Source organism: Podarcis erhardii (assembly GCF_964252035.2).
Source record: "Podarcis erhardii genome assembly, chromosome: 10".
NCBI lineage: Eukaryota > Metazoa > Chordata > Lepidosauria > Squamata > Lacertidae > Podarcis > Podarcis erhardii.
Window position 1 is genome coordinate 53168541 of NC_138500.1, and position 26144 is coordinate 53194684.

At 39.8% G+C, this 26144-nt stretch overlaps 2 protein-coding genes across 3 annotated transcripts in view; one reads left to right on the forward strand and one right to left on the reverse strand.

Moving 5' to 3' along the window:
- The window catches only part of IMMP2L (inner mitochondrial membrane peptidase subunit 2), a 487068-nt gene that overhangs the window by 284567 nt on the left and 176357 nt on the right, over positions 1 to 26144 (reverse strand). The window lies entirely within an intron of this gene.
- LRRN3 (leucine rich repeat neuronal 3) overlaps positions 1 to 26144 on the forward strand; it is a 45205-nt gene that overhangs the window by 14497 nt on the left and 4564 nt on the right. Inside the window, exon 2 of one of the 2 annotated variants that reach the window (XM_081877927.1) lies at positions 24962 to 25025. The exons of the other annotated variant lie outside the window; for it this stretch is intronic. The gene's annotated coding sequence lies outside the window, so the exon portion shown is untranslated. The remainder of the gene's footprint in view (positions 1 to 24961; positions 25026 to 26144) is intronic. 2 annotated transcript variants of the gene reach the window in all.

The window sequence follows — 26144 nt, forward strand, 5'->3', positions numbered from 1 at the left end:
ATTATTATTGTATTGCAGGGTGCTAGGCTAGATGACCCTCCATCTCTACAAGTCTGTGATTCTGTGAAAATTAAGATCTGCAGCAGTAGTTTTGTACTGCTAGAGGACTCAGCTGTTTGAACACAGGAAAAGGATTGGTTCCATTTCCTTTGTCATTCCTGCTTCAACCAATCTTTTTTAAAGACAAAGCTGGGAGATTGGCGCAAAGGCATGATGATCTTTTATGCAAGAGAACTAAACTTGGAACTGAAACAAAATTCTAAAGCAGAGACCTGGCCTGAGTCTGTACTTGAATCTCTACTCAGCCCCCATCTACTCTGTCCTCAATTGCCCCTCCAATTCTCTTGTAAAACAAAAACAGGATTTCATATAAAATGTCTCAATCTTCAAATCACCAGGAAATGGCATTCCAAGATGCAAAACTTTACAGGATTTGAGCAATCATCTGGTAATCAGTTTCTGGATAACTGGGTGTTGATTAAGTGGGGCTGTACTAAGTATCCACCCACTATTGTGAGAAAATAACTGTGCAAAAAGTCAGCAAATGGAAGAACCTACTGTTAGAAAAAAAGTATTCCTCTCAATGAAGAAGAGTTAGCTTTCTTAATATTTAATAACCTGCTAGACATGGGAATAAATCATGAGGAATTAAACACATATTTCATAATAACTACATAGGAAACAAGGAATGCACTATCTGTATTGGTAGAACTTTCATACGGTAGAATAGAAATTGAATTGTGATAGTATAAAGCCTTTACCAAATGATCTGATTTAATCTACTTTTGTTCAAATGGCTAATTTGCTAGACTACCTAGCTTTGCTGGCTCATCACTATGCTGGCCTCTGCTTCATTTGTGCTTTTTGACAAAGCACTCAATAAATTGATGCTGCTATGGGCTTTAGGATGGGTGAATCTGGTAATCCTGCCAAGTGAAATGGAATCTTTGTAGGTTTCTCAACTGGAGTTACTACCAATATGGAGATGCATCCAGATTCATTATCAGCTAAAAAGATAATTAAGAGAATGCAAGCAGCCCAGCTTGGAGGAATGGAACTGCATAAAGGAGCTAAAAACAAAAAGGCATAAACTAAGATTAATGCCAGTGAAATAATAGATTGGAAGCAGTTTTCCATTTGCCAAAAGATGGTCAAACCTTCCTAGAAAAACACCCTCAATATCTTGCTGTGGAGATGAGTGCAGGTTGGGACATCAGACTTATGAAAGGAATATCTAAACATGGTTACCACTTACCAGCCTATATGTCCAAGAGGGGGGAAATAGTTGCAATCTGATATAGAAGGCTCAGGATTCAAGCTCAAATACAAGATTTCTGAAGCACACTTCAGACCCCTGTACTAGCAAGCCAGGCTAAATAAGGGACTGAAATTAGTGCCAGCTTTAAGTTGCTTGGTCCCAGGAGTCTCAAATGTGGTGGAATCTCCTTGTTCACCCATGGCCTGGGTACTCAACATGAGACAAAGGTCTTAATTGTAGCAGTTTCTTTCTGCTCATCATCACCATCTACCACCATTTAATGCCTCTAGACAACAGCACTTCCTTGAGCTATTTGTGTACAAGAAGCACCAGATCATCAGTCCCTACACTCCTATCTTTCCCTTAACAAATTGCTGTGACTAATCTCGGCTTTGGATTCGGGCCTCATGTCAGAGGGTACCTGCCAGGGCTGTCAGCCATGAAGGAGTCACTCTACTGTCTTTGCCTGTTTACCTTCCCCCTCTGGGCAGGGACAAGAGCAGTGCCAGATTTACATATAAGCTAAACAAGCTATAGCTTAGGGCCCCACTCTCTTGCCCCCCCCCGAAATTTCACTACTAATATATTTCTTCTTAATTTTATTTCAGTTCAACAATTACTTTGATAAAAGACATGTTTTGTTATGTGCAAATGGCTTTAGATACCTAATAGGTCCATAAATTACCATATAGCATATATTCAACACAAAAAACAGCGACAATCTGTTGTTGACAAAGGACAGCTGGGCATATAAAGGGCCCCATTACCTTAGGGCCTCATCAAACCTAAATCTTAGGGCCTCATCAAACCTAAATCTGGCCCTGGACAAGAGTGAGGAGAAACAGCAGAATCCCTCAAATGCTGGGCACTCTCCCTTTAGGTAGTTGTTTGGATTTGGCCCAGAGAGAAAGGCAGGGAACAACACTGAAAAAGACAGGGCGCTACAAAACCTGGAGCTAGAACTGTTTGGATGAGTTGTCCAGTATTAATTACACTGTGTAAGTTGTAATGATCAATAAAGTTAGGCCATATCTGTGGCACTATTATAACAGCTTGGGAGTGGCTGGGGAAACCATCCAGATGGGTGGGATATACATGAATAAAAAAAAATTATTATTAATTTGTTAAGGGTGCTGAAAGTTGTTAGGAGACTCCTATTAGCCTCACAGTGTAACAACTCCCAAAGTTTCCTGGGAAGAAGATTGATTGTTAAATCACTCTGGTGACAGTACCTCTGAGAAGGGAATAAGGGATTTCCTAACAACTCTCAGTATCCTTAACATGAAACTTCCCAGAATTCTTTGGGGGAAGCTATGACTGTTAAAGAGGTATAATAGTGCTTTAAATGTATGGTTCGGATGTGGCCTTAGGAAACAGCAAGAAAACGAAATCCTTTGTAACGAAACCTATCTTGGGGTCTTCTCATCTTTCGTCTTTAACTGGCTTTCATTTGTATATGAACATTAAGTATTTCCCACAGAAACATACCACTGCATAATAATATGTTAAATTGTTTTTTTCATTTACTCAGCGAGGGACAGCATGCAGACAAGAAGTAAAGATTAAGTAAAAACAATTTAAAAAATGAAACTCCTCTACTGTATAGTAATTACAATAATTAAAAGTGACAGCATAGATCCCAGCTTGAGCCATGATTTTTTTTTTTCCTTCTTGGAAACACCAACCAAGACAGGCATTCATTCAAGTAAAATATATTTCATTCATTTTGAGTAAATGTTAATACCTCTCTCTGTGTTAATTGCACTTCCTATATAGACTGGAGAGAAAAATGTCTTTGATATGCCCATGATCCAGCAGACTGTCCCTGACCAAATGTTCTAGCATAGTTCCATAGGTTTTTTTTCACTGGAGTAAGTTCATTCAGTCTTCCTACATTCATCCTTCTATTTTACATTAACTCAGTCCTGGTTCCTTTCATAAACTAATACAACAGTCTTACACAACACAAAAGGAACATAAGATGCTGTAGGGCACAGCCAGATGGGAGAATTCCCAGATGCCCTGTTCCACATTTGAGGCCAAAATAGGAAGCAGCACCAGGGAAAATAATCAAATCAAATCCTGGTTGAAGAAGCCAAGACATGCACAAGCTCCTTGCACCTTTTCCACAAACCAGAAAGCCACAGTTAACCATAGTTTCCTGTTACAAGTGAATTTGGAACTATGATTATTGCCTTCCACACAGGCCAACATCAAACCATGGCTTCATATTCAGGATTGTTTGGAAGCTACAGTTAACCACGGTTAACTATTAACCACAATTTCCTAGTATGCATATAATGGTAGGCTATAATTAACTGTGGCTTTCTGGCACTGAGCTCATGGCAAATGAATGAAAAATATGGTTATATCAAGCTAATATAGGTAGGTTGCGTGCTTTAAGCATTTATATGCAAGGATCCTGACTTAAATTGGAATAGTGGACTAAGATACTTTTGCCTATACAATGGTACCTCAGGTTACATACGCTTCAGGTTACATACGCTTCAGGTTACATATGCTTCAGGTTACAGACTCCGCTAACTCAGAAATAGTGCTTCAGGTTAAGAAATTTGCTTCAGGATGAGAACAGAAATCGGGCTTCGGTGGTGTGGCAGCAGCAGGAGGCCCCATTAGCTAAAGTGGTGCTTCAGGTTAAGAACAGTTTCAGGTTAAGTACGGACCTCCGGAATGAATTAAGTACTTAACCCGAGGTACCACTGTATGTCTGAAACCTGGAGCAGTCTACCAAAAGGCAAGTTCTTCTGTATACATGTAGGAGCTTTGTGGACTGCAACTCTTATTTCTACTGAACTCCGCAAGTCCATAGCCACACCTCCTCCTCCTCCTCCTCAATATTATAGATTATATTATAGATTGGATCCAGACTCAATTTGTCACACTTGAGTTCTTTTAAAATTAGCGAGACAAGTTTGTGATGACCCACTTAAGCTCTTTGATACCCTGCTGTGGGTCAAACACGGGAGCTACACTTTTCACAGTTTTCCTCTAAAGTTCAAATATTTTTCTTTAGCGGAAGTCATTCTTTAGCAGACACATAGATTCCTTCAGAATTGAATGCATGCAAAATGCCTCAATTAGGCACATTTTGTTACCTTTTTGAAAAAAGTATCAGGATGCAAACATGTCTGAGACCTTTAGTCTCTGACATGGATGCCCAGGTTCCAAATGTTAAATACATGAACACCGACTATAACTATTAATTGCATGAAGAGGGGAAAGGAGTCTGCATAAGCTCAACAAGCAGTCAAAAGAATAAAGAGCTCCAGACGATGCAAGTTATGAGAGATTCAATGTATGAGGCCTAATACTGGACTCTGGAAGGGACTCAGATAATTAAAACTTGGGCTGGTTCTAGATCTACTGTAGACTGATACATGAAAGTGAATCCCCAAACACTCTGAAGCATATTATCATCCTATAAAACAGATTTTATTCTACCACATTATGTCCACTTAGTCTAGGAATCAACAGTTTCTGAAGAGTATACTAGCAGAAGAGCCCCTTTAGTAGGAGATAAATGCTCCCAGGACAAACTGAGCCAGGAATCACCAAAGTTTAGCTCCAGAGCCTGATTTTGGTATTATGAAAACATAAAAGAAAAGTAAATGACTTTTCCCTCTCCACTGCGCAATCACATCTAATTTCTTCATATGTGAGATTAAAGAACTTTCCAAATCAAACATTGTAACTTTGGGTTGAGCCAGTGTGGTGTAGTGGTTAGGAGCAATGGACTTGTAATCTGGTGAACCGGGTTCGATTCCCCACTCCTCCACATGCAGCTGCTGGGTGACATTGGGCTAGTCACACTTCTCTGAAGTCTCTCAGCCCCACTCACCTCACAGAGTGTTTGTTGTGGGGGAGGAAGGGAAAGGAGAATGTTAACTGCTTTGAGACTCCTTCGGGTAGTGATAAAGCAGGATATCAAATCCAAACTCGTCCTCCTCCTCCTCCTCCTCCTCCTCTTCTTCTTCTTCTTGCTGTAAACTTCCATGCAGAAAAGTAGTTTTGCTTATAGAATAATAGCTTTCTTCCTTCTTGAAAATACTGGAGGACATATCATTTCTTCCTCTTCTTGCATGTATCCAAACTTTGGGGCTTTGGTTTGATCATGATCACTACACCTCTTCACGAACGGAAGGAGATTTTGGATTGTCTCCTTTTTGATTCATCTAAGTGCCACAGTGTCTTCTTTTCCAAGTTTCCCATCTGGCATATCTATCCATCTTTGGTCTCACTGTGTTCCCTTCTTTGTCATCTGTCATGCTTCTGTTCTGTACACAGCTCTGAAATTCGAGCTGTAAAGATCAGATTCCCCCTTCTCCTACTGTAAGAGTGAGGTGTGAACAGATGGACAAGCTTCTGCTGCCTTCTGGATATGCTTGGAAAAGGACAAGGGCTGAGAAGCAGAGAAATCTGGCAGCTTCTCACTGCTCCTGCCAACATAACAACATGGAAGCACCATCTCTGACAAAACACCAATGGTGGACATTTAGACAGAAAAACATCCATGTCAAAAATAGCAGCAGCAATCTGCATAGTCATTCCAACAGAAACACTCGCACCAACCAGCTACCTCTATTTTCTTGACTCGTCTCATGTTTCTTGTAAAGACAGAAATGGCCATTCAATTGATGAGCTACATCTCATGACAATACGCAAGGATGGATGGTTTCCAAAACAAATGACAGACACTGAAAACTTAATAATCAAAGCATGCATCAGCATCAGCATCATACACAAACCCTTTAAACACCAAGCCAGAAGAAAGAAGCACTGTTTTAGATATAAACATTGCATTGTCATAGTGGATCACCTTCATAAGTAGATGATTAAATTATTATTCTAGTATTTAATTCAATCAGACTGAAGAAATAAGAGTGCAGCCCATACAAATAGCATGTTTGTACTCCCCTGGGCTACAATACAGAACAATCAGTTCAAAAATAATTGGGGAAATTTGTGCTGTGTTTAGAAAAGAATTCATTTCATTCTTTCATTCAACAATTCCATGAAGAATCATTTGCTTAATGGTATTTCTAATACGCTATATATTTATTCAAACTACTACTTAGTGTATGAGGAAGGAAAACAATTACCATGGATGTGAATCCTAATAAAATATAACCAAAGGTAAGCTAGTATATCATTTGTCGATTTTGCAAATTGCACTTAAAGCATCCTTTTGTTCCTTACTTATTCAACTAGTTAAAATGCATTGTATCACTGCTAAATCAAACATTTAAAAATGCATTTGGGAGATATTAAGAAAATGAAATATGCACCCATATCTTTTTTAATATTTTAGAATTAAAATGTTTTAAGGTATTTTAAATGCTATCTGATCACCCATAAAGCATAGGTTTGTACCAGTTCCTACAACTCAGCAGCTTGTGGTACAGACATTAGCAACTGATAATGCTTCTCGCCATGCCTTGAAAAAGTCACATGCTGATTCTGAATGGGCAAAGCATACAGAGTCAAAGCAGAACAACAGATTCTGCCTGCAGGAGGCTGCTGTGCTCTTCCTCCAGAGCCTACCATCCAGGCAATTCTGCTATATGCATGTACTCTTGAGAACCAGACTCTTCATTATATAGGAACACAGGAAACAGAGGAAGACCAATGATTCATCCAACTCAGTACTTCTATCACTGACCAACAGTGTTCCCGGGTTTCAGGCAGAAGTCTTTCCCAGAAGGATATACAATACTTTCCCATGGGTTGGACCTGGGCTGTTTTGCATGGAAACCATGTGCTCTGCTACTGAGCTACTGCCATCTTTTTTTCTATGCTATGGGATGTTCAACAAAATAAAGAAGACCAGCTTGTAAGACTGCATGGATCTCCACGTGGACCCGTAGCTCCATGGAGCTTTGGACTGTGTTCACATTCTGTGAAAAGATCAATGGCACATTAAGCACTTAAACAATTTAGGAATGATACATTCCCTGCACCAAAGACTGTCAATCAGTGTTGACAAGGGGAGAAAGCGAAGATTAGCAGATAAGATGCAGTACAGTCATGCATTAATTGTGGACAAGTTAAGGTGACACTAGGGTAGTTCAAGAAAGCAAATACTATTGGAAGGGATTTAGAGGACAGTAAGACAGTAATAAAATGATGTTTTATCTGTAGATCCAACTCAGAAAATGCTCTCCACATTCATTCACAGAAATACAATTATTGGAGTAACCCATCATTAGCCTCTATATTAGTTCTGACCAGCTGGCAGAAATGGCAGAAGGTTGTTATTGCAGTAGCAAAATTGTAGCACATTTTCAGACATAAACACAGCAATTCCTATGCCTCACCCTCTGCCTTTAAGTGCTGGCACAGCAGGTTGCAGGATGAGGTCATTAAATATTCTCTCTCTAATTCTGAAACCATTATCTAGTAAAACTGTTAACAGTAGTAAAAGTCAAGACGAAGCTTATTTTTAGTTGACATTACCTTTCATTGTAAATGTTTGCTGTAGTCTCAAACTTTTATTTCCTTTTTACTAAAAAAAACAAAAAACCTGAAAATTACTTTGTATTGCATATAACATTTAAAAGGCATTTTATAATTAATTTTCCCAAACAAATATTTTTAAGATAGGATTGTTTCAAAGGTAAGTGAAAACTACATGCAAGAATAACAAGGACTTTGTATTTATGGTCTTTCAAGGGACCAAAAAAAACCCCAACACATTTTAATTGGTGGAAGTAGTAAAATAATAATCCTGATTATGAGTTTCTATAAATGCCATTCTAGCTCTGATTAAATGTCACAGGCATAGACTTGTTATTTAAAAACCAGTGAGGCATAATTTGATAGCTATAATGAAACTTCCCAAAGATTTGTCTCTGAAACACTGTTCTCTGCACATCAAAGAGCCTTCGTGGCATAAAGCTCCATCATGTTACTTCTACAATTTGCAGGAGAGGAGGGGGAGGGAATGGGCCAAATTGTTCACTTAAATAGGTATAATGGGAATGTGGAATGAATAAATCCATGCAGACTTTTGCATGAATTGGAGGGGGGTAGATCACGCACCCCATCGTGCATCTCAATTGACATTTAACTTATCTGACCACTGGATCACCAAGTTCAAGATTCATTTGGGCATTTATTTTATTATTATATATTTTAGAAATTTAAGCCCTGCTACTGCAAATAAGGTGGGACATGGGTGACGCTGTGGTCTAAACCACAGAGCGTAGGGCTTGCCGATCAGAAGGTTGGCGGTTCGAATCCCCGTGACAGGGTGGGCTCCCATTGTTCGGTCCCAGCTCCTGCCCACCTAGCAGTTCGAAAGCACTTCAAGTGCAAGTAGATAAATAGGTACTGCTCCAGCAGGAAGGTAAACAGCGTTTCCATGCACTGCTCTGGTTCGCCGGAAGCGGCTTAGTCATGCTGGCTACATGACCCGGAAAGCTGTCTGTGGACAAACGCCAGCTCCCTCAGCCAGTAAAGCGAGATGAGCGCCGCAACCCCAGAGTCGTCCGCAACTAGACCTAATGGTCAGGGGTACTTTTACTACAAATACAGAGGCTTACCTACTTGTGGGGGCAAACTACCACCTGGTATATTGATTGCCAGTCTGCTCCCAAGCCAAGATCAGTGTTTGGGCATTGACATCTAAGTTCCTAAAAGGCTCAGAACCAGATTACTTGAGAGACTGCTTTATCCCTTATATACCCAGTAGATCACTGCACTCTGTAGCACCGTTTCTCCTTAAAGTTCCCAAAAGAGCATAAGTCCATTCCACAGTAACTTGGAGCAGGGCTTTCAGTGTGGCTGCCCCAGTTCTGTGGAACAACATTTCTGCTGAGATATGACACAGGAACCTGCTATTTGTACTTGCCAGAAACAGCCGAACACAGTTCTGTTTCAGAAAGCTTTTTCAGCTGGGTAAAAATATCACTATTTGGTACTTTACTCTGTATAAGTTTTCAATCTATCACCAGTTGTTCTTTGTAGCTTTTAAGAAACTTTAAAGTTGTGTTCGTGGTATGTTTCTGAATCACCTTAAGACTCGTATGGAATGTGATTCATAAATTGATTAAGTAAATTATAGAACTTGTCCTATTGAAGACTCCAATCTGCATTAACCACTAAAGGCTCCTGGCAACAAACAGGAAGTCTGCACTAGGCATAGGCTAGAGCAGTGTTTCCCAACCTTGGGTCTCCAGCTGTTTTTGGACTACAACTCCCATCATCCCTTGCTAGCAAGACCAAAGGTCAGGGATGATGGGAATTGTAGTCCAACAGCAGCTGGAGACCCAAGGTTGGGAAACACTGGGCTAGAGGGCAAACCTAAGTTTTGTGACTATGCAATGTAGGAAGCAGCTATCAGTTTTCAGTATTCAGGTACAACCAGCTGTATAGAAGCAGGATGGACTAAAGATACAGAACACAGTGGGTGGTGATTGTTCTTTTACCTCTGCAGTGTGGAGTGGGATAAGCTTGCAGATACCGCATTCAAACCTTTGCCGTTTAAGACCTTGATTAGATTCTAAGTGCTGACTTAACTGCAAACTGATTCATTTAACTTTGGTAGCTATCGCCCACACAATCTATTCTCCCCTAGATGTAACAGTGCTGGCGGTGTTGCTATTCCCATTAGTTCCATTACAGCACATTGAAGATACAAATGTTTGAAAGAGGCAATTTGGCGTACACGAATCAACAAGTAATAATGAATTATTCCAATCATTATTCCCCCCCCCCAATCATTTCTGCAAAATGATGTTGTCAAGAATGCCAGTAACAAATAATTATCTGCTTTTTCACATGGAGGGGGTACCTACTGGTGACTGGCAAAGAAGGCCTACAGCCAAAGTGATTGTGAGACTCACATACAGAGTGAAATAAGGTGTACTTGTGTGTTTCTGGAAGAAATTTCTGCTGAGAGAGAGAGAGAGAGAGAGAAATTTAACCCATTAACTTATGTAAAGTAGTTTGGAATAGAGTTGTACTATGATACTCTAGATGTGTTTAAATTTATTCAATGAAATGTGCTGCTCATGTAAAATTTGTAGCAATGCACATAAACACATTTAATAAATGAAATGCATTAAAAATAATGCTCATCACCGGAGTGGTGATGAATAACTGTGCATCAATGGGCAGCCTGGGCACTGGTTCTAGAAAGTATTCTTATGCGTTTTGGACTCTGTAAATGTAGGGTTGTTTTAACAGTGATAGCAGTGATTTTTTTTACTCAGGAAATTGGGTTTTTTTTTAATAAAAAAACACAACCGTAATACTAGTTTTGTAGAGTCAAGGGGGAATTTTAGACGTGTGTTTTCAGGACAAACTACTTCTGAAGTTTCTAAAGTGAGTTGTGATATGGTTTAGTGGTCTGCTCATCAAAGAAAAAGTCCTACCAGGCACATACAAGTCCTTGGACTCAACCAAAGCATCTCTTTCAGTTTGCAATACTACACTAAGTGTATCAATTGGCACAATAAGTATGTAAAGCTACATATGTGGCTAGAGCTGAGCACCGGCTGCATGTATTTAACAGCTAAATCTATGGCAATCTGGTTAACAGACCAGGGCTAATTATTTCATTTCTAGGCAAAGTTATGAAACCTGTTGGTTTTTAAAGTACATACGGAAAAACAAATGGATATACAGTGGTACCTCGGGTTAAGTACTTAATTCGTTCCGGAGGTCCGTTCTTAACCTAAAACTGTTCTTAACCTGAAGCACCACTTTAGCTAATAGGACCTCCTGCTGCTGCCGCGCCGCTGGAGCACGATTTCTGTTCTCATCCTGAAGCAAAGTTCTTAACCTGACGTACCACTGTAATAGGGTTGTTCAACAGTGGAATGGTCTCCCTTGGGAGGCTGTGGACTCTCCCTCCTTGGAGGTTTTTAAAGCAGGGCAGTTGGGGGCTCTGTACTTCAGTCATTCCGATCCTACTTCCAGGGCCATTTCCAGAAAGTAGCCATGAGATGAATGTGGGCCAATAAAAGGAACCAGAATCCTGAAATGGCATGGGTGTCATGTCCAGGAAGTTGGAGAGTAGTATTTGCTGCTCTGCCTTAGGCAGCAAAGTGTCTTCTACGCCATCTTTAATACTGTAATCCAGAGATGGCTAACTCACAGCTCAAACCCCACAAACATGTACTGTGGTACCTCAGGTTAAGAACTTAATTCGTTCTGGAGGTCCGTTCTTAACCTGAAACTGTTCTTAACCTGAGGCACCACTTTAGCTAATGGGGCCTCCCGCTGCCACCGTGCGATTTCTGTTCTCATCCTGAAGCAAAGTTCTTAACCCGAGGTACTATTTCTGGGTTAGCGGAGTCCGTAACCTGAAGCGTCTGTAACCCAAGGTACCACTGTACTTTCGTTTCCTCCTGTGAACCTACATTGTTTTTAGAAACAGCAGCAAAAAATTGGGGAGTCAGCCACAGCGTTGGTGGGGATGTGATTTGCCCCATCCCTGGTCATCATACTGAACTTTTGATGAGTGGAGAGGAGGCAAAAACAACATTCATTCCTCTGTTTACTTGGGTGGACCAGCTGAGAAGGAGAATTGTGTGCATGCATGTGTCTACCTGCATGTGTCAAGTATGTGAGAAGGGGACTTCTGCAAATATTTATTGCTGGCAGCAGAAAGTTGCCCCCCCCAAGCTTTTTCACCCCCTTACCTCTCCTACTATAATCTGTCAGACTGTGTTCTGTATTTTATCGGGTGTAACATTACTACTACCAATGGTTCTTCCAGGGATGGAGAGGTGGGGAATCTTAAAAGAAAAGTAGGTTTTGTTTTGTAATGTATCTGCTTTCAGGAAAATGAGATAAACTCTCAATGCTAGAGCAAGCGAAAGGTGCTTCCATTCCCTTAGTAGGTTAACCATGTCCATCAAATAATATTTGAAGGGCAATACACATGTCTGAAAACACAGAGTAAATAGGTATCTTAGGACTTCAGCCAATCACTTTACCTGCTGCTGTGTTTTACTATGTGCTTTCAAACAACACCATTTATATACTGCATAAAGTACAGTGTGAACAAAATGGTGATCTGTCTTAGCTGTGAACAAAACAAAACAAAAGTTTTGTCCTGTGGATTAGAGATATTGAACAGTTTAGGTATATTTAAATAACCATGCCCAGATGACAGCTTCAGGTTTGGAAATATAATTTGTTTTGCCAATCGTGTACAAAGAATAAACTAAACATGCAATGTTATTAATGAAGTGCTCAGCTGAGCAAAAGCTATAATTAAAAATAAATACAAATCATTTTTCCCTGTAATTAGATATGGCTATATCTCTACAAGCTGCTAATTTATGAGCATGCAAAAATACCCCACTCCAGCTAATATAAAACACTGCAGAGACCAGAACCTCAATTTTCAAGCTTTTACAAAAAGCATTCTAATGATTAATATCCGCTTTGCCAATTATCACTTGTCAGTTCTAGTGTCCCACAACTGCCTTTGCAACTATACAGATGTCTTAAGTAAATGTAAAAACACTCATTTATGCTTATTGCTCCACTGTGAATCCATTGTATTATCCCTCCTAGACCAAGATATCTTTCAAAATTATTTTAGTAATTATAAAATAAATGCATCTTTTATGGATGTTTCCCCAAAGATTTAGAAGGGTCTTGGCAAGACTAAGAACAGCTAACTTTCTTTTCAGCGAGTCTTTGTTGATACAGTCACTGGAATAACCCAAATAACAAGCTCTACAAATCGATAGTTATTTTCTCTTCTGCATTTGTCTTGCTTTTGTTTTAACCTGCATCTACTGGTGTCTGTGCATATTATTTCTAAGACTGTGAATCTACCATATACATATGGGGGGGGGGGGAATGTTGTCCCAAAAGAATATCAGCTTGCCAAACACACCACAGAGACAAGGCCATGGAACAGATAAGCAACGATGCCCAGTAGATAAGAGTTTGGGATTGTATCTGGATAAGCAGAATTCCAAACTAGATTCATTGGCGATCTTCCACAAATGGTACTTAATCATCTGTAGAAACTGTTTCTGAGGAAACCATTGGAAGATATATGACAAATTTTGTAATATATTTATTTAAGCTATTTACTACATTTATATCCCCCCCTTTATTCCAAGGACATCATGACAGCATACATAACTCTCCCCTCCCCCCAATACATTTCACCCTCGCAACAACCCTATGAAATAGGTTAGACTGAGAGACCTTGACTGGGCTAAGTCATCCAGAGTGTTTCATCACTAGGCAGGGATTTGAGTCTGAGTCTCCTTTGTCTTAGCCCACCTAGTGTTTCCCCAACTTGGGTCTCCAGCATCTTTTGGACTACAACTCCCATCATCCTTAGCTTACAGGGCCAGTGGTCAAGGATGATGGGAATTGTAGTCCAAAAGTAGCTGGAGACCCAAGTTGTGGAAATGCTGGTCTAACCACTATACCTTGCTGATTCTCCTGCATGTATTGCAGCTTGCATGCTGCGTGGAACAAGCTTTGTGCGTGTCTAAAAAATAACTTATGCTGTTAAAAGCCACCTCAATCTCTGCACAGCGGTGCACGAGATTCCAGGTGTATTTGCCCACCACCAAGGTCTGTGTTTCTTTGGGGGAAATTAGGCACAATGGAGACTAGTGCACATCAGCAGCACCCCAAAACACTCGAGCTTAGCCTATGGCAGCATCACCAACACCCTTTTTTTACTCTGCAGCCTACCTTGGTCCCCAGGACAAATACAAGCACAGTTCCTTCTCTGCTTCCTAGTACCATCTCTGCTGTTCCTAAAAGCTGCCTTTATTCATTTGCATTATAATACCCAGTTCTTTGAAGATTTTAATAATAATAATAATAATAATAATAATAATAATAATAATAATAATAATAATTTATTACTTGTACTCCACACATCTGACAGGGTTGCCCCAGCCACTCTGGGTGGCTTCCAACAGAATAGAAAACACTTGTTGACTGACTAGGATTAAAGGCTGGTAAACACTTAGGAAGCTTAACTAGATTAATTAACCATTCACTAATTCTTGATGCTCAGAAGCAGGTCCACACACATATGCCAATACACATGGATTTTAGTTACATTCGCAAGGTCTGATACACAGTCTTTACACATAAATGCTAATTAAACACCTCAAACCTGTTACATTACCCCCCCTTCTAATACACACTGAGACTGCCTTATAACATACAAGTTCTAATTAAATCCTAATATTTACCAAACCTAAACATTTAGCACCATGGATCTATTACATTATATTTCCCCTTTTTTTCAGTCAGGCATTAATTAACTGTGAATGTCCATGTTCGCTAAGTGTCAAAATGCAACAATCACCTAATCAGGTGACAGCAAAAACTGCAAAAAAAAAAAAAAAAAAAAAATAGCAGGGGCAATTAGAATAAGATCTGTTCTTTGATTATTGATGTAAACCTCCAGAATGTATTTTGTATAGTTACGTTTTTACCTCTATCTTCAGTTCATTTTATGTTATTTTATTGCTATGGCTAGTGGCTGATGCAAATAAAGATTCTTCTGATTCTGCAACAATCACAAGATTTTGGACATTCACTGTAACATATAAATCAAGAATGAATTACCGTATTTTTTGCACCATAACACTCACTTTTTTCCTCCTAGAAAGTAAGGGGAAATGTCTGTGCATGTTATGGAGCGAATGCCTATGGGTGGGGGGGGGGGATCTGCTGCAGTCATGAGCAGAGGATCCATGGTTCCCCTTCCTTCCCTCCTCCGTGGTTTGCTTTGAAACAGCAAAGCGGGAGAAGAGCCGCTGAGTGGGGAGGAGAGAGGGACAGAGAGCCTGCTTCTTTAAAGAAGCAAAGCGGGAGAGGAGAGGAGCCGCTTACACAAGTGTAAGCGGCTCCTGTGCGGTTAGTTCCTTTAAAGCAAGCAGGCTCTCTGTCCCTCTCTCCTCCCCACTCAGCTCATTAAATAGCAGCAAAGTCTTTCAGCTCGCTAAGCCTGCTTGCTTTAAAGGAGCAAAGTGGGAGAGGAGAGGAGTCTTCTCCCCTTATACCACTCTTCTTCATTATTAGCAGCATCCTTCTCCACCCATCCCACATGTGCTTCTTCTCCCCTTAAACCCCTCTTCTGCATTATTAGCAGCATCCTTCTCCACACACCCCATGCGTGTTCTTTCTCCCCTTAAACCCCTCTTCTGCATTATTAGCAGCATCCTTCTCCACACACCCCACGCGTGTTCTTTCTCCCCTTAAACCCCTCTTCTGCATTATTAGCAGCATCCTTCTCCACACACCCCATGAGTGCTCCTTGTCCCTTGAGTGCTTTTCCTTCCCTCCCCACTTAAAACGTGGTTACAAAGCACGAATCCACATGGATTCTCAGGATTTTTGCACTGGGTCACCCCAAATTCACCGTCAGATCACATAGCATGTTCATGGCTACATCTTGCACCAAAAAAATCACGCACCCACTGTTGCCTCGGGCCACAGTGGTGCAAAAACGTGGTTACAAAGCATGGATCCACATGGATCCTCAGGATTTTTGCATTGGGTTACTCCAAACTCACTGTCAGATCACATGTCTGTGGCCACAGCATGAACCACAAAAATCATACATCCACTATTTTGTTTAGAATATTTTTTTCTTGTTTTCCTCCTCTAAAAACTATGTGCGTGTTATGGTCAGGTGCGTGTTATAGAGCGAAAAATACGGGTATGTGGCGTGAAAATATTAAGGGAAAACATAGGAAGCTGCCGTATACTGGTCCGTATTATAGACCAGTATAGTCTACATTGACTGACAGTGATATTCTACATTACATACAGACTGGATCTACACTATCTAAAAATTTTTTAAAAAACAAACGCTAAGAAAGAAAACATTATATAGCTCTCAATGCAATTTTCAATTGACTGCTGTACAGCGCACCCTGGTGTCACACTTTTATAACACATTAATAATGTTGTAAACAGTATAGATTAGTCCACAGAAACCATTCATGCATTTCAAAGGGTTATTTCTTAATTCAGATATTTACTTGAAACTTCCAGAACGTGATGTCAGTGGAATTCAGATTTGGCACTGTACTCTATCAACTCTAAGTAGAATCCCTTTTCATCAGGAAAAAATCAACAGAGGAACAATCTCCTGCACCGAATCAATTGAACAGGCATGTCCTTCATAGGTGTGGAGCACTTCAGAAGCATAGCGATCATGTTGATCTATACATGAAGTTATTCAATACAGGACTATTTCTAAATCACTGTATATTTCATACACAAAACATACATTACTGCTGATAGGAAAACAACAACTGAGTATCTGGGATTTGAAGCCAGCCAAACATTAAGAATGCTGCCAATATAAATAGCACTCTAAATGAGAGCAATCATATACATGCAATTCAGGCAAATGATTAACTGAGATGAATGAAATGAATGAATGGGTAGGAGCAGCCCTGCATATCTCCCACTGGATATTTTGCTACCTCTGGCACAATGGCAACACACTCCAAAATTGCTACTGTACATAGCTCTGTCTCTTCTATTACCTCTCCAAGCAATATTGTTAAAGAGTGGTTGCAGTAACAGATCTATTCAAAGATCAACAAAAGCAGGCAATTCTGTTCAAATAACCCAATACATTTTGAGTCACAGATGGTTCTTCACCAGGGGAATCTATAATTAAGAGATAAATAACCCTTAGCGCGCACACATACGCACACACATTTCCAGCATCTGAAATACCACCATCTAAAAAAATATGAAGATAAATCAGACTGGCTTGATGACAAACTCAGCAGCCAAAAACAACTGTGTAACTGTTGGCTGAGGTTATCAAAGGCAAAATTACAAGACTTTGTTTTTTAAAAGTAGGAAGGGATACTGGTAGCTTAAAAATCCAAAAGTGTTGATGGAAAATGCATGGTTACTACAGTTCTGGCAGGTTTAAAATAAATAAATAATGGTAGCCATTCTGACACATTTATCATATAAATTCTTAGAGCTGTGAGAAACATACCTCTAGAACAGGGTTTCCCAAACTGGGGTCTCCAGCTGTTTTTGGACTACAAATCCCATCATCCTTAGCTAGCAGGAACAGTGGTCACGGATGAGGGGAATTGTATTCCAACAACAGCTGGGTACCCATGTTTGTGAAACCCTGTTCTATGTCTCTGGAATGACTCAGGTGCACTTTGCTCCTATATAGGAAAAACACAGGAGAAAGGAGTGGGATTGTGGAGAGTAGTCCCACCCTGATGTTGTGCCTTCATCCCCTGACATCTGTGCAGACGGCACAAACATCTGTTAAACCTATAGCTGTTTGCAGGAAGGCTTCCCTGGAATCTGCAACCGTGGTCACTGATTTTTTTACCATACTTCCCATTAAGAAGGTTTTTATTTGAATTTATTTGGTTATGTTTTTATTATCCTGTCAGCACCACCACATATATTCTCTAAATTTATGTAATTGCTCTGAACTGTTCTGCTAAACAAGGCGTTGTTGATCAATTAATATAGTTCTATAATAAATACTTACCATCTCCCCATCTCATGGAAAACAGCTGTAGGTTCACAATAATTTTACAAATCCAAAATAGTCATTAAGCCTAACTGGTGTCATAGTACCCAGACTTAAAATGCACTTGGCTCCCCCCAGCCATAAAACTATTGTGGGTTTCTTTACAGCATTTCTTCATGGTACTACTGTGCTACAGGATTTAACCATCAAATACTGTACTACTGGTGGTTCAATGTTTTGCTGTTTACTGCTGCCACTATGTGTTACCTTCTAGATGTTCAATTCTTTTCCCCATTTCAAACCTATTTTTACTAGACCTTTACAAAAAATAAACTAATAAATTGGTATTGAATGTAATCAAATATCTGGTAACATATTCTGCCCCATCTTGATGGAGCATAACAGGATTTTAAAATGTTGTGCTTATTCAAACTGGGTGGAAAGCCTGAGAAAAAATTACAAGGGTTTGAACTGAACAGAGGGAATTCACTAACATCTATTAATAATTAATAAAACTCCCATCATCCCTGAGCTCTGGCCTTGCTAGCTAGGGGTGGTGGGAGTTGTAGTTCAACAACATCTGGGGACCCACAGGTTGAGAAAGGTTGGTCTAACACATTCACTGCCACACCTGCAGATTTAAAGGAGAAGTAGAGCTGTGTGTCATTAGCATATTGCTGACAACAAGCTCCAAAACACCAGCTGACCCCATCAGCATTTTCATGTAGATGTTAAACAGCATAGGAGATAAAATTGAACCCTGGGGAACTCCACAACCCCATTGGGGCTGAAGAGCGGCACCCCCTGGAAACAAGCATCCAATGAGGACCAGACAGTTAATATAGAAAACAGTGCACAGAACAGAGTATGGTTATATTCTTTTTTAAAAAGCAAAAACAAAAAACCCCAAAGCTAATAACTAAAAATTCCTATAGTACTTTCTAACCTATTTTTAGAAGGATAGTCTCAAATGTCCTTAGGTATAATAGGCTTCTTGTGACATAAGAACTTTTCAGAATGTTTGCCTCTAACGACCCAAAGACTGAGAGTTTATCCTGTCTTAGTTCCATACAAAACATTTTAAGCCTTTGGCTTTCCCTCAGGCAACATCTAGCCCAGAGAGCTGAAGGGGGGAAAATTAGGATTGCGATACTGGCTCAAAAAGTGAAGTATTGTAATTATTCTCTTACTGTAAACTGTTTCAAGTACAAGCAAAGTCAAGGGAAAGGAGTATTAAATATAGCCGAATTACTTTTACTTTATACAGGTAAAATCATGCACCCATCCCATTGTACAAGGATCAATCCAGTTTGCTTAATTGACATTGAACCTCAGTGCCAGTTCTTCTCTCCATAAATATAAGAGACCCCCTCTGGAAATGTAAATATAGCAATTTCAGAAGTGATATACACAATATTCAGAATGAGGCATTAGAGACAGAATAATTATGGATAATATATACTTCACCAAAATACAAACCCCCACCATAACATTCCTACAATACAGTATATGCTTCAGAAAGGGGTTTAGGGTAGCCCTCTCTATCAGATAATGTAGAATTTTTGGACACAGAGAAGCATTCAAAAATACAACCCTATGCCTGCAATCTGAAGTGGTACCGTTCAAAATGCTTTCACCTCATTTGACAAAGAAAGGCTCTTGGGAGCACAAAGATTATAATGAATGTGTGGAAAAGTGAGGCCATCAATCCTCTTTTCCTAGTGCTACTGTTTCTTTTCTCTCACGGATTACAGTTTTCCTACAATGAGATTATCAATGTAAAAACAAACCAACCCATAATATATGATGAAGCTGTGAGTGAGACTATCCAACGTCCAGGCTAAGAGGTGAACTTGAGCGTGGCACTTCCCTTGAGGGAGGAGCACATTAAATAAATGGTAAGACGATACTTGGCAGGGAAGGGATAACAGGGGGTTATTGGCACTGTCTTGAGCTGGGATGAAGCCTTCCCTCTGTCTCAAGGGATTTTAATAAAAGAGAACAGCTGATTCAAAGAAAGGGAAGCACTGATAAAAAAGAAGCTGTTCATGCAGAAGCCCTCCTATACTGCAATTAAGGATGGAAGACCTGAACTGCCATGTTACTTGCCCATAATATTCTGCTACTTCCTACAAATAGAAAAATTCGTGTCTAGGCTGCCGTATCAAAATCCTAATTTACTACTATTAAACCCCTTTCATCTGATAGTATCAGCACTCATGATACTCTTCCCCTCATTCTGCATTAACACTCCCCTTTTTGTTCTTATGTGCTTGCCTCACTCACATAGAGCTGGTTTGCACGTCATCCTAAGCCTATCTATGACTCAGTGAACATGTACAAGCGTGAGAGTTCCTACAAAGGAGATTTCGACAACTACATGCCTCCCCCTAACTTCTGCGGCGAGCTGAGCTGTGTTTTGGCTTAGCGTGTCATCCAAACTTTGGGTTCTAGGTTTCTCTTGGTTTGTCTCCAGACAAAGCATGCGCTGTAAACTCATGCTGTTTCAAAAGGTTCATATATAGTGCTTTCTCAGGATTTACTGGCATAAATAACCTCCTTGTTTTTCTGAGTCATCTGCAGATCAGAATCCCCTTCTCACATTATAAGGATGCTAACTATGATTTAAATGTACTGAGGAAACTACACATCACCAGTCCAGAACAGAATATACCGTATTTTTCGCTCTATAACACGCACCCGACCATAACACGCACATAGTTTTTAGAGAAGGAAAATCCGTAGGCATGCCACCCGTAGGCATTCCCTCCATAACATGCACAGACATTTCCCCTTACTTTTTAGGAGGAAAAAAGTGAGTGTTATGGTGCAAAAAATACGGTACTTACTAAACTAATGTGACTGAATATTTGGTTTTGCTCTTCATTCCCAATGCTGGTTGTTGTTTTCCTTCAGATTTCTCTCTCTAGTCCAGGCAGGTAATCAACACCCTTCTTCCCTTTTTTTTATCTGATAGTAACTTATGACAATTCTTACAGAAAAGCTTAAGTAACATAAATTACGGAATGCCTTTTTTTAGCTGAGTTTTCTTTGAGAGGCGGCTGTGTAAATACAGCTGTGTTTTGGGTCTCCTCACTACCTCTAAATGGGCCAATGTGAGATGAACTGCTTTTCTCATTAGCAGCAGGGAATGTTACATTCAGACTGCAACGTTTTTTAAATAAAGCTTTCTGACACTAAACGGAGTGGGTGGGAAGAGTTTTCTAGTGCCTTATGATTGCATTCCTTTCTGCCCAATCTAACTGGTTCTTAGCTCCAAAGATTAAAAACAATGTCCTCTTTTTATCCATTCCAGCTCAAATAAGAGATCCACACATCCCTTGAGAACCGAGGCATGAGTCATCAGTGACAGCAAGAAGCACATGCCTAATTAAGGCATACCAATCATTGTCTACAAGAGAGATAATTAGTCTGCAAAGGGTCACACTGTTCGAGAGTCCAGAACGTATCTGGGATTCTTTCTTTTTTTTAAGCAGCCAATGTTGCTGTCATAGTTAACAAAGGATGCATTTCAACATGGTAATATTACAGCTGCAAATTATTTTTAATGATGCTTGCAAAAAGCAACATATTGATACTGGTGTTGAGAAAAATAACATAGTTATACTAGATGTTTAAGGCAGAATAGTCTGAAGAACCACGGGTGTGAACTCTTGGTTTTTCCATCACAGCGTGGCTTGTGCTGTGTTTTATCAAGCTACTACTTTCTACCATTTATCAAAGTACTTAATTTTTTTACCTTGCTGATCTTTCAAAAAGAGCAAGGCCCAGTAAGTGGGTTCCCACTGTACTAACCATTGAAGTAAAGCTGAGATACAATGGCACTCAAGGCTAAATAGGCTAATACAGGGCTTCCAGAGTTTAGACTAATTTTCTGTCCATGATCACAATATATCATGGTGTTAATAAACAGAAACCATGCACCTGCAATATTTACTATACAGTGGTACCTCAGGTTACATATGCTTCAGGTTACATACACTTCAGGTTACAGACTCCGCTAACCCAGAAATAGTGCTTCAGGTTAAGAACTTTGCTTCAGGATGAGAACAGAAATCGTGCTCCGGCGGCGCAGCAGCAGCAGGAGGCCCCATTAGCTAAAGTAGTACCTCAGGTTAAGAACAGTTTCAGGTTAAGTATGGACCTCCAGAACGAATTAAGTACTTAACCCCAGGTACCACTGTATTTTAATATGCACCTTTATGTGCACATTTTGTTGTTGGGAGACTGGCACTGCAAAATTCAGAGAAGTGAAAATTTCAAAGGATAGATGTGTTTCAGTTCCTGTATTGGTTCATGTAGTGTGAATTTGGTGAGCTGAATTTCTCCCTCATTGATAGAATGAGTCCCAATAAACCCAATGGTCCTTCAATCCCAATATATATGCATATAATCAGACTGCACACCTTCCAACAAAGATATTCAGTTCACGGAGGAAAACAGCTATGAAGAAAGTAAGATTTAATGTCTGTTTTTTGATAACCAACATGTTTCTGACATGACCTGCTTTACGTTTCATGTGTCTTTATTCATTTTGTATTAATTTTGCTTAGTTCCTAACAAAAGCTTGCTATAACAAGCAAATATCTCTGCAGTTGGCCTTTACAGAACAGAACCTTGAACAGCTGCAAATAAAACACTTCCAAAGTAAGGTCTCCAGCTCTAGCAGAAATGCAGAAATACAAACATATTAAGTGCCTAATTCTAGTAAGCTTTCATTTTCTTAAGATATATGGCGCATAAAGAGATCTAGTGAGTTTGCTCTTTAATGTTTAAGTAGTACTGAAGCCAGCTATCATTATAATGGATTGGAACAGAGGCAGAGGGAAGACACATATTTTGCAATGCAAAACCTATCCTTTGCCCCAAATAATGGTGACCTTAGTGCTTGTGGCAAATGGAAACTTTTACCCTAACTGAACTGTGACCCAGACTGCAACCCACTTACTTTGTCACATAGACATGAAATAAGACCAAGCTATTAAGAGCCAACCCAGGGCTCAACTTCTGGATCTGAGTTCAATTTCTTGGTCATGCTAGAGCAGGAGTGAGCAACTTGCAGCCCTCAGCCAAATTTCATGTGGGTGTCAAAGAGAAAAATGAGGAAAGGGGTACAATGGGGACGATGTAAGTGAAAAGAGGTGGCAGAAAAGGAGAAAGAGCTCTGGCTCTCCCTGATTTTGTCACTGGTCCAGCACAAATGCTAGCATGTGTCCTCTAACAGATTATCCCTGTGAGGAAAGCAGTTGTAACCCCCCCCCCACAAGGCTCCCCAATTCACTGCTACGGGATGATAAAGAAATTAAACCCTGGAAGAGTTTGTGTTTATGTGCGCTTTGTGTTTGTAAAGTTAATAGAGTAGTACAATCCATCTACTTTAGTATAAAGTCATCTGTATACTGAATAACTCTGTATATTAAGCTAGAAATGTCTTAAATGCCAAACAGGAAGGAAATGAGCAGCTTGATCATTTCTCAGCGTGCCAGTAGCAGCTGGCAGGTAGCAGCAGCACAGAGCTCTTTTGCCAGAGGCATATTAGCTTTTAACAAGAAAGTTTGCAGTCTACACTCAGACATATATGTTCCTCCTGTATATAAACTTAACACTTTTACTGAGCATTAGGAGACGTGTGTAAGATGTCTCACTCATTAATAAATGAAGCACTCACACTATCAAAATTTCATTCTGGTATTTGCACCTTGGAAAGAGGAATGAAATTTGCTGCACGCACACATGCACGCACGCACACACACACACACCACAAAATTAAATGCAAAATATAAATTTAAGTTCAGCGAAGTTTCATCTTCAGCAATGAAATGCTGTTGGGGTCTCACGCTTAAGTGCACTATATGTTTCAGGTTACAAAATAATCACACATGTGTCAAGGGGGTGGAGGGGTAAGCAGGATTCTCCTTTCTGCATTTCATTTCACACAGAATGGAGCAAGAATGTGCTAATATTGTTAAATTTGTGACAACTGTGCATTTCTTTCTTAGTATAACACACACAAAATGTTATACCGCCAGTTTAGGGGGTAGCTAGATAGGAAGTTGTTGCATACTCGACACTCTGGTGCCTAGAAATTTAGTATGAAGAAAATGCTAGTTCTGAATCACCATTAGATCCGTAGTAGAGTGCCTGGTCTTGGACATACAGGTCACTAGCATTTCCTTTTAAGTGTTTTCAGGTTGAGTGAGAGGATAGTATGCTCTTGACACACTGACAACAAACCTTTTTGGCCAAACACACAACTTCTTTGTCCCTGTCTTCATATGCACAAGTAGACAAACCATGAAGTTCCTCCATTACCCACTGTTTCCCATTTTGCTTGAACCAGAAAACTAAGGTTAAAAGCTTTGAAATAAAGCAGGATATTAAACCATGGTTTGAAGCTGCCCTAATAACCTGGCTTGTTCCAAAGCTGTTACCATAGTAACCTGATTCAGACAAAAAATGGTAATTAATGGAAGACTTTGTGGATCTTTTGTTCACACCACAAAGAAAGGAGAGAAGTAGCTATGTGCAATGCCAAAATGATCTCCAAAAAGTCCTTTTCCATTACCAACACTTCATACAATGGCTAAATAATCATTTCACTATTGTTTCAAGTATATATGCAAAGCATGAGGCTGCTTGTTATTCTGCATGTTATTTCAGACCAAAATAACACATATTTAAACACCAGAATCTTGATTCTTATTAATAACGCAACTGAGGGCCACCTATGAAATTTATTGGCAGTGCCTTCAAGGAATTATTCTTTACACAATGAATAATGCATACAATGTGGTGATGGACACTAGTTTAGACTGAGAATTAGATATAATCAGGCAAGTAGTTCTACAAATAGTCAATGCACTTTGTCAAAGCACTTCATATAATTTTATTTATACACATAATTCCATAACTGACTGCATATGGTATGTAATTCTGCCTGCAACTAGCTCCAAATGGAAATTTCCTGTTCTCCAATGGATATGAAGCAAGTTAATCACCAAGGATTCTCACTTTCCTAACACCACAATTTTCTCTCCCCTTCTAAGCTCATCCCTTACTCTGGGCAAGAGATTGTAAACTGATGCTCTGCAATGTTACAAATAAGCCAATACTAAGAGAGTATCCAGTCCTACTGTAAAATAACAAGGTTACTTGAGTTCATTGCTCAGTAACTTTCTTTTCTTTAGATCAAATCTGAAAGAACCAATAATGAAGTTTACCTGAAGGCATTAGCAAGGATAAACTTGAAAGGTAACACTGACCCTAATAGAAGAAGTCTTGCCTTTGCCTAAGAGCTTTCTGTAGTGCTAACTTTGTATTTATAATTCTACTAAACTACTGCACTAGTGTCCAAGAAAATTTCCCCCCACCAAATCTTTAATACAGAAAAGAGGCCCATTTTTTAAGTCTTTTGTCACCAGCAGCACATCCAACAATTGGGACAGAAAGGTAATTCAGCTTCTGAAGCTAATGCCAGAGTTTTATTAACTAACCATTTGTGCAAATGTTCTTTTCTCTGCAAGCCTGAAGAGTACCTAATTTCATGGAACAGATTATATTTTGATTATGTTATTCTGTACCAGTGCTACTTTGGATTGCATATCTATTGGCCCCTTGCCACAAAAAAATGCATTAGAAAACCTCAAAACAACATAATGTTTCACTGACATGTTTAGCTCACACATTGTCTGATGATTTTATTTATACACATTAAGACACCGCAAGTTAGGAAGCTTTACATCTACATACAAAGGGGGGAGGTGTGTGTGTGTGTGTGTGTGTAGGGGTTGTAGCGGGGAGAGGAAGCCCCAATGCACAAGCAGAAGTTCAATGTGCGAGTGGACCCACACCACTTGATATCACCCAATACTACAGGCTTGGAGGCATTACAGCAGGGTTCAAATTGCTACTCAGTCATGAAGCTCAGTGAATAACCTTCAGCCAGCCATTATATTTCAGCTCAACTTACCCCAGTAGGTTACTCTGAGGATTAATCATTGGGGAGGATCATATCCGCTGCCCTGAGCATCTTGGAAGAAGGGTAGGACAAAAGCTTCATAAACACAGCTAAACCAATTGCAGTGCAGCCATTGGCCATGGCACCACCACCATGGCAAATCAAACCTCTTTTGAAGGTTTCTGCAGCATTTCAAGTGGAAGAGAACAACCGACAATAGAAATATGCTTTGGAAAGTCTACCGTGGATGCTTAAAGGATAATGCCAATAATTTGTCGTTTGCCTCCTCAATGCCCAGAGTAGTTTCAAAACTGTTTCTGAAATCCCTGTTTAGCTAGAAAGCGGCTGAACTGGGATGCAAAGCCCCCAAGCCATTTGAGTATAATCGTCAAATGGCTTGCTCCAAAGTAGTC